The 9,141-nt window shown below is 49.9% G+C and overlaps 1 pseudogene; it reads left to right on the plus strand.

Moving 5' to 3' along the window:
* Positions 1-814: 814 nt before the first annotated feature.
* Positions 815-7,113, plus strand: LOC125941268 (uncharacterized; annotated as a pseudogene).
* The last annotated feature ends 2,028 nt before the right edge of the window (positions 7,114-9,141 follow it).

The raw sequence follows: 9,141 nt of genomic DNA on the forward strand, positions 1-9,141 counted from the left end.
GGCGCGCTCTCTCCCTGTCGCAGATCGCTTTCAAGATAAGGCCCGGGTGCGCGGCCACGCCATGCGCAGTCGCCACCGCAGCAGAACGCCACCCCTCTCCCTCCATTCCCCCGGTGCCTTGCGCGGGACGGAAGGCGGCGCGCTTCGTCCCCGGTTTCCTCCCTTGCGCGCGCGAGAATCAGCCGCCATCGTTGGTTCACCCTCGCACGCTTTCACTGGCACACACAGCATACGGCGCGCGGGGTCGATGTTATCGCCCTTTGACTTTATACGGAACATCACGGCGATGGCGATGCCGGCGGCAGAATTGCGCCTGCAATGTCCATGTAATTGCTATCGCGATAGTGTGTGCTCGGCTAATATCTTCACAATAATCGATAATTCGACCATCCTTCGTTTAGTTTCAAGGTCTAATGGGCAAAAATGAGCCGGGTTAGGCTGGTTTCCTGCCGGGTCCGTATGTTTCGGGCCCGGATATTTCGTACATTGCGCAGCACGCGTCCGCTACGTTTATAGTTTCACGTACGCAGAAGCAGCGCCAGAAGTCTCTGCGTGGAGCTCTCGCATACATACGATGGATGCTTCCGCGTGCTTTTTCGTGCTCCCTGGTGGCAGACGAAGACACTACTACAGCCAAATAAGTCCAAGCCGAGTTGGAGTCAGAAGTGTGCTTTTGTTGCAAGGCGAACTGTGCAGTTTGTATTTGTGGCATGGTCGCCGCTTACTTTCGAGCAGCAAAATGCCTCGCAGCGTACTTGGTGACCCGCGTTTGTTATCAATGCTCTCTTGGACAGAAATGGACGACCTCCTCATGACGGAGACAGAGCGACAGTATTTAAGTGGCTCGCTGGACGACGTGGAGGATCTTATGAGGCGGAACAGAGAGTCGGAGCTGCTGCTCTACCGTTGGCGCAATGAACTTCTTGACACAACAAGAACAGAAGCTGGACTTTTCCGGCAGCAATTCAGGTTTGAGAAGGTGGACTTTGACGAGCTACTGTCGGCGCCGCTGCTACCGGAGTCAGTGAGAAGTGCACAAAACATGAATGTGTCTGGTCGAGAGGCTTTGTGCATCACTCTTCGACGACTTGCTTACCCGAATAGGTGGTACGACCTCGAACCGATTTTCGGTAGGCACTCTTCAGTAATATCGAGTGTAGCTTCCAAAGTGATCAGGCACATCACAGGTGTGTTTGGCCATCTTATGACCACTGCAACGACCACGACTGGCTATCTATTACATGCCTTGAAGACTTTGCAAAGCTAAGCCAACTTTATATTTAATATACATGTGTAAGAGGGCGACCCAATTTCATCAGTTGCAATTCTCACGGTATCGGAAAATTAGGCTGGGATACGTTCGTGTTAATTAAAGTGGCCCTCCATTTCACACAATTTTCTGGTTTTCTTTTAAATCGAGCTATACATTTAAGCGCTGCAACCACGATCGTAATCACATTAGTCATATGGGCAGTTCCACGCATATTATAGCATCGTAAATTTTTTTTATAGTGACAGTGCCGCGTTTCTATTCATGAGTTATAGAAATCCTTATAAGTGTATTGCGAACAGCAGCGCAGTTAGCACTTCTGCCGAAGATTGCAACTTGCACTTAGCTTAGCCCATCATATACAGCTACAACTTGCTCCTGAGAGGCTGGGATAATGTGTACATCTTTAGCGAATACTTGTAATAGGTCATCTGATTGCACTATAGCAACTCTTTATATGCATGTGCATGAAGTTACAGGAAGATGTGCCACCGAAGAACCACCATGTGCAAAAAATACTTCTGCAACCACATGAACGAGACCATAACAAAATAATGGGGAGGGTACTCAGTCTGGCGATGATTTTTGTTTATATTGTTACGGGGTGTGTAGAAGGCGTTTATTGCAGAAAGCCGTAGGGCAAGTGGGTGCCGATACTACACGTCGTCCTTCTCTTCCTCGCTGCTCTCCTAATGTTGTTGCTGCTGATGCTGCCGCTCCACTACCTTTGACGCACTGTAACATGGCTCCTCTCGCAGACGAAGCCCTCCGGGCGAGTAGTCAGTGGGGCTTTCGTTGAATAAACGGCTTCAGGCGGGCTACATGCGTGATGTCGGTCCTGGATGACCGTCTCCCACTGGAAGTGAGGCGCGCAATTCTATAATTCACCTCGCTGAGACGTTCAAGCACAATAAACGGTCCACCATAGTCAGCGAGCAGTTTTTGACATAGACCGCGTTTACGCACGGGAGTCCATAGCCACACTAGGTCACCCGGTTCGTAAGTGACTTGCCGATGTCGACTATCGTATCGGGATTTGTACTGCTTTTGCGAAGCTAGAGTACGTAATCGAGCGATGCGCCGAGCCTCCTCTGCTCGGCAGAGAGTTTCCGCGATACAAGCGTCGTCGTGACTGCCAAAAGGGAAGATAGTGTCCAAAGTGTACCTCGGCGGACGAGCGTAGAGCAGGAAAAACGGACTGTATCCAGTGGTCTCATGTTGCGCGGTGTTGTATGCGTATGTGACGAACGGCAATACGTCGTCCCAGTTCTTATGGTCCGAGCTTACGTACATGGAAATCATGTTCACAAGTGTTCTGTTCGTGCGTTCTGTCAGCCCATTAGTTTGCGGGTGGTAAGGCGTTGAGTGTCGCAGGTTGGAGGCGCACAAACGTAGAAGTTCTTCAACAACATCAGCTGTGAACTGACGGCCACGGTCGCTAATGATCACTCGAGGGGGACCATGCCGAAGTATAATGCAATGTAGCATAAACTGGGAAACATCGCCTGCAGTTGCAGAGGGTAGTGCTGCCGTCTCGCAGAACCGCGTCAGGTAGTCGGCACATACTATGATCCAGCGGTTGCCTGTGGAAGAACGTGGGAACGGTCCTATGAGATCGATGCCGACTTGCTCAAAGGGGGAACTGGGTGGCACCACAGGCTGTAAGAAACCGGCTGGAGCTGCAGTAGGTCTCTTGTGACTTTGACACTCGGCGCAAGTGGCTACGTATGTCTCCGTGGTCTTGCGCATTTGAGGCCAGTAAAACCTTTCTTTGGCTCGATGGAGTGTCCGCGTGGAGCCTAAATGACCTGAAGTTGGATCATCGTGCACGACGCGCAAAACAGAAGAGCGGAGGGCTTCTGGCACCACCAGAAGAAACTGTGCACCTATCGCGGAAAAATTCTTCTTATACAACAGTCCATCCCGAACACAAAAACTACATGATGTCGACTCTTTCGCTGCAGAGAAAAGTGGCTCTAAACTCGGGTCATCACGTTGCTCTCTTGCGAAGGTTGTGGCATCTGGGAAATCACGGTGTACGGATGCGATGAGGTGATCGAAACTTTCGGCGTCGCATTCCGTTGTACTAAGAGGCATCCGGGAAAGGCAATCGGCATCAGCATGTCGTCGGCCGCTCTTGTAGGATACAGTGAAGCTGTACTCTTGCAGACGCAGGGCCCATCGTGCAAGGCGTCCAGATGGATCGCGAAGATTCACGAGCCAGCACAAAGAATGATGGTCTGTAACGATCGTAAAGTGACGCCCATACAGGTACGACCGAAATCGCTGCACCGCAAAAATGACAGCAAGACATTCCTGCTCAGTCACCGTGTAGTTACGCTCGGGTTTGCTTAATGACCGACTTGCGTAGGCGATGACGTGCTCTTTGTCATCCACGCGCTGAATCAGAACAGCACCAAGACCTACACCACTCGCATCTGTGTGGACTTCTGTTGGCGCGGAAGGATTGAAGTGTCGGAGGATTGGTCGCGACGTCAGCAGAAACTTCAGCTGTCGAAAGGAAGCAGAACAATCAGGCGTCCACTCGAAAGCGGCGTTCTTGTGCAGGAGGCTGGTCAAGGGATAAGCGACGTCAGCAAATCGAGGAATGAACCGTCGAAAATAGGAGCAGAGTCCTAAAAAGCTGCGAAGTTGTTTGACGGACTGAGGTGGTTCAAATGCTTCAACAGCCTCTGTCTTCGCAGGGTCAGGCCTGACGCCGTCTTTGTCCACAAGATGTCCCAACACCAAGGCTTGGCGCTCACCAAAATGACACTTTTTAGAGTTGAGCACAAGACAAGCCTTCTGTATGCAGCTGAGTACAATACCAAGACGCGTGTTGTGCTCGTGAAATGTGCGTCCAAAAATAATAACATCGTCGAGGTAGCACATGCATATTTCCCACTTTAGACCTCGCAGAATAGTATCCATGAATCGTTCGAAGGTGGCGGGTGCGTTGCACAAGCCGAACGGCATGACATTGAATTCAAAAAGTCCATCGGGTGTTACGAACGCTGTTTTTTCCTTATCCTCGGCATGCATCGGGATTTGCCAGTAGCCGGATCTCAAGTCTACAGAAGAAAAGTAAGAAGCCGAATGAAGGCAGTCTAAGGCATCATCTATACGCGGAAGTGGGTAGACATCTTTCTTGGTAACATTGTTTAGCCGCCGATAATCAACACAGAATCGCCAACTGCCATCTTTCTTTTTAACGAGGATGACAGGTGCAGCCCAGGGACTCGCGGACTCCTGAATTATCCCTCTGTTCAGCATTTCCTGAACTTGCTCGCCAATTATCTTGCGCTCAGTCGGGGATACTCTGTACGGCTTCTGTCGTATAGGGTGCGCTGATCCGGTATTTATACGATGGCGTACTCGAGATGTCGGAATTTGGGACGTCGTGTCAGTCTGCGAAAAGTCAAACACTTGCGAGTGCTTGGATAGAACATCCAGTAACGTGTAGCGCTCACTCGTGCTGAGCGACTTGCTTACCATCTGAAGTAGTTTCGAGTCCGATGGGCAGGGATCGAGGGACTCGTCTACAGCTCCGAGTACAGCCAGTAACGCCGGTGTCTCTTCTTTGAAGAGAGCGAGCTTCATGCCAGAAGGGAGAAGTATGGGCTGGGCCGCATAGTTCATTGCCCATAATCCAGAGTGTCCTTCAACTACCGATACTAAACAATGCGGAACCAAAACGTTCTTCTTTACACAGGCCGAATGAAGCGGCTCCGTCGCGGCATCAAATGTGGCGGGGTTGGCACCAAAGCAAATGACCGGAACGCATACAGCGCATAGTGGGGGAATGACGATGTCCTCCGAAACACAAAAGGCACCTTCATCACGTGGCGAGTTCTCCATGAGTCCTGTTATAACCTCGCGCTGTACCGAAAGCTCCCCACTTCGACAGTCAACGGTTGCACCACACTCCTGCAAGAAATCGATGCCTAAAATAACATCATGCGTGGATCGAGGAATAACGGCGAATTCAGTGGTAAATACTTTGCCACACAAACACACATCCGCAGTACAAACACCAATCGGGCACAGCGTGTCACCACTAACACTACGAAACGTGGAAATATTGTCCCAAGAAAACATCACTTTTTGTCCCAGTAGGGCTTTAAAATTTAAGCTCATCACGGAAATTGTTGCCCCAGTATCCACAAGAGCCATTGTAGGTATATCGTCAACAAGCACGTGCACTTTGTTTTTCAGCATGAAAACTGGCGGAGGAATGTCGGTTGGCAGCGAACGGTATCCAGCGACCTCACCCCCATCGGCCGCACTGCCTAGTATTCCAGTGGTGGGGATAGCCGGCGACGCCGCGGCGATGGAGACCGCCGAGTACGTGGAGCAGGCGGTGGCGTTAAGCTGCGATCGGAGGCTGGTGACGGGTTCCGGAAGCTACCTTGGCGAATTCCACGATTGGTTGGCGGGCGTGGAGGCCATGACGCGGAAAAGGGTTGATAATTTGACTGGTACGTCGCTCGTGAAGGTTCTCGGAAAGGTCGGCGGCGGTCACAAAACCTGACATCTGTGGCCGACGTCATCCAACATTGTCGCACGTTTGAAGCACTGAAGATGCGTCGCGTGGCACCGAAATTTGGCCGTTTGGCTACTGTGCCGACATTGGCCTGCGTTGACGCGAGCACACCATCCGATCTGTCGTCTACAATACGACAGATAGTTCGGGAAGAGCTCCTCCGGTGCCACGAAATCGGCCGTTATGGTAGCGGCGACGCACGAGGCAACGAACCCGGACTACCAGCTACGTCGTGGCAACCCTCTATTAATGCGGCGAACGTGGACGATTATAGAGCTGTGCTTCCATCTGCACCCACCAACCGGCCACGCTTCAACAACGAGCAGCAGCACCGCACTTCTTATCCGGCGCAGCGGTACCGTACCACTTATTCGGGGTACAGAGAATATTATCATTAACAAACAATATCATTAATTTGTCCGTCTTCAGAATGACGAAGCCTCTTGTAGAAACGGTGTTAACAAAGCGAAAGCTAATGACCTCATATCGCATACTTTGTGCATGTACAACCTTTTCTCCATGCAGTGCACATAATGCATCTGTTTTTTATTAAAAGAAACATTACTAAAGATTTGTTGCAATACATTTATTTCATATCGCAGGCTGTCTAAAACAAAGGCGCACCGCTACCCAATTGCTGGGCATTCATTGACGGGACGGCTCGCCCAATCTGTCGCCCAAAATGGAATCAACGAGCAGACTTTTCTGGCCACAAGCGTGTTCATTGTTTAAAGTATCAGTCGCTTATGTGTCCAAACGGCATAGTGTGCCAAGTCGACGGTCCATATCCTGGAGGACGACATGATGCGGGTAGGTCTTCTTGTGTTGCTTGTTGCGTTGCTATCATACACCAAGTCACGCTAGTGAGATTATTTTATGCTTGTACGATGCGTGTTTTTTTTATGCAGGAATACTCCGATCCAGTGGCCTTTATTAGAAGTTGGAGAGGCTGGTGTAAAATCACAATTTTGTGATATATGGCGACCCGGCGTATCCCCTGAAACCACTTATCATGAAGCCCTACAGTCGCTCCTCCCAAGCATACACACAGCTGTTATTCAACGAAGGCATGAGCCGTGTTCGGCAAGCAGTCGAGTGGGGTTTCGCAAAGATTATTAGCGAATTTGCCTTTCTGGACTTCAGAAAAAACCCAAAACTCCTCAAGCAGCAGGTTGCTGAAATGTATATATGCAGCACTATCCTAGCAAACTGCCATACATGTTTGTACGGCAGCCAAGTGTCGCTGTACTTTGGATTGCATCCACCTTCATTGCAAGAGTACCTGGGGCCCTTGCAGTGAAGTATCTTGGTATCGCTGCCCGGTGGCAAAACTGCAACATACTATTCAAAACAACTTCACCGTTGTGTTCGAGCTCGATAAATATTCCACGCCAGAGTTTGTGGTTGCGCAACAGCTTATTCAGTTTTTCTCACGTTTGCTGTGACTATTAAAGCGTTTTTCACCACAGCAGTACACGCTTCGTTTATTAATGGTAGTGAATAAAACACAGCGCTTACACAAGAGACAAAAACGAAACTAATGACAGTTTCTTTGTCCTTTGTGTTAGCTTTATTCACAACCATGAGCCACGGTACCACGAACTAGCCAAATTTGCAGACTTAATTAATTTATTAACTTTTGTCACAATGTTCTACAGTACGCTTAAGAAAAGCTTGCTGCTGAGCTGCTGCCATGCGGCGTTCTTCCGCTCGTTCACGCCTTTTTCTTTCATAAATTCGTCATGCTTCATCCTCTTCTCTAAAAACTGGAAGTCTGCCGTTTCCTGCTTTCCACCTTGGGTTCGTTTTCCTGTACAAAAAATATATATTAAGTGCATTATACATTATACAACACAGCTTTCAGATAATAATTGTTTATGTTAATTAAAGCACATACTCTAAAAACGCTATGCTTACATTTGGTGGCTTATACAAAAACAGTGTTTACCGTAGTTCCGCACTGGCTCGTTTCGTGCCAATTGCAGCTCCTCGGTGTTGCGAGTGTCCGCTAAGATGGCCGAACCCGCTGGTGACGACGGGGAAAGGCTGGCTGCTACATCAGAGAGCTCCTCACAGATGGTGGGTGCAGGCATGGGGACTTGCTGTTGCTGCTCGTCCAGAACGATCGCAGTGTCGCCATTGCCACTGATCATATGATCAAACAACAGCGACGGTGTCCCATTGTCAGTGCCTGCAGTCGTGCGAATAGCAAGAAAAATAATGTTTTGAAACATGCAAGAGACGTCACGTGAAGAACAGGGAAACGTATCAGGCGTATAAAATTATAGTGAAGGGCAATGGTTAATTTGCGGGTTGATCGGAAACAGTCATAGGCTACAAGCACGTATTTTCGTGCATTACCCAAGTTGGTACCGCTGCTGTTGCTGCTGCTCGATGTCACAGCGTAGGCTGCAGCTGCAACGTCTCTGGAACGGCACGCCGCCGACTTGGAAAGCCGTGCAGTTTCACCACCTGAAGAGCTCTGTTTGCCACAAGTTTTTCGGATTCGTCGATATCTGTAGTGGTTTTCTCTTGCAATGTCAAGAAGTTCTTGGAGCAGCTGATCTTGTTCTTCATAGTCCTCCTCAGTTCCTGACTTGCGTACTCGTGCAAGTGCGAAAAATATACTGACCTTTACCGTCTATCTATTTGCGCAACACACAACTGAAGTAGCAAGGTTATTTACCTGCGGAGGCTTTTGCTGTCCTTGTCAGCGTACTGTGTGAGCAGGAGGTCTGTGCGATCGTGCACAGTTCGACTCCTGAACACTTTCCCCTGGCCACCGACAGCCGCACGGCGATTTCAGTCCATCTCATTGGATACCGCACCATGTCTTCGAATGGGTTGCGCTCTCGAACATCACGAAGTATATCTAACTCGTCATTTTTTGAAAATCTTAGGCGCGGATCACTGCTCGGAGCGTTCGCTTGGTCTGCCGCCATCTTGAAACCTGCTGTCTCTCGATAGTTTCGTAACTCGCGAGCGCGCCCCGTCGGGCCGCCACGTACGTAGAGCACGCAACGCAAGCGCGAAGTTTTCATGCGCGTCCGCAAGACGCGCGGGCGGCCTCCACGTTCTGCGCATGCGCATTTCAGCCACGTAGGCGCTCCACGTACGCGAACTCTTCCACGTACGTGAAACTAAAACTCTCTATTCTCTCTCCTGTGCAGCGCCGCGATGAGCGCTCGGGCCGCTGTCGCTAAACCATCTCCCGCTCAAGCTAACCATCTCCCTGATGCTTCGCATCCACACATGGCTCCCTTTAGCGGGAGATGGAGTAATATTTTTTCTTGGTATCACCTTTTCTATTTTTTTCCTCTCTGTTTGG

The sequence above is a fragment of the Dermacentor silvarum genome, chromosome 11 (assembly GCF_013339745.2).
Source record: "Dermacentor silvarum isolate Dsil-2018 chromosome 11, BIME_Dsil_1.4, whole genome shotgun sequence".
NCBI classification, from domain to species: Eukaryota; Metazoa; Arthropoda; class Arachnida; order Ixodida; family Ixodidae; genus Dermacentor; species Dermacentor silvarum.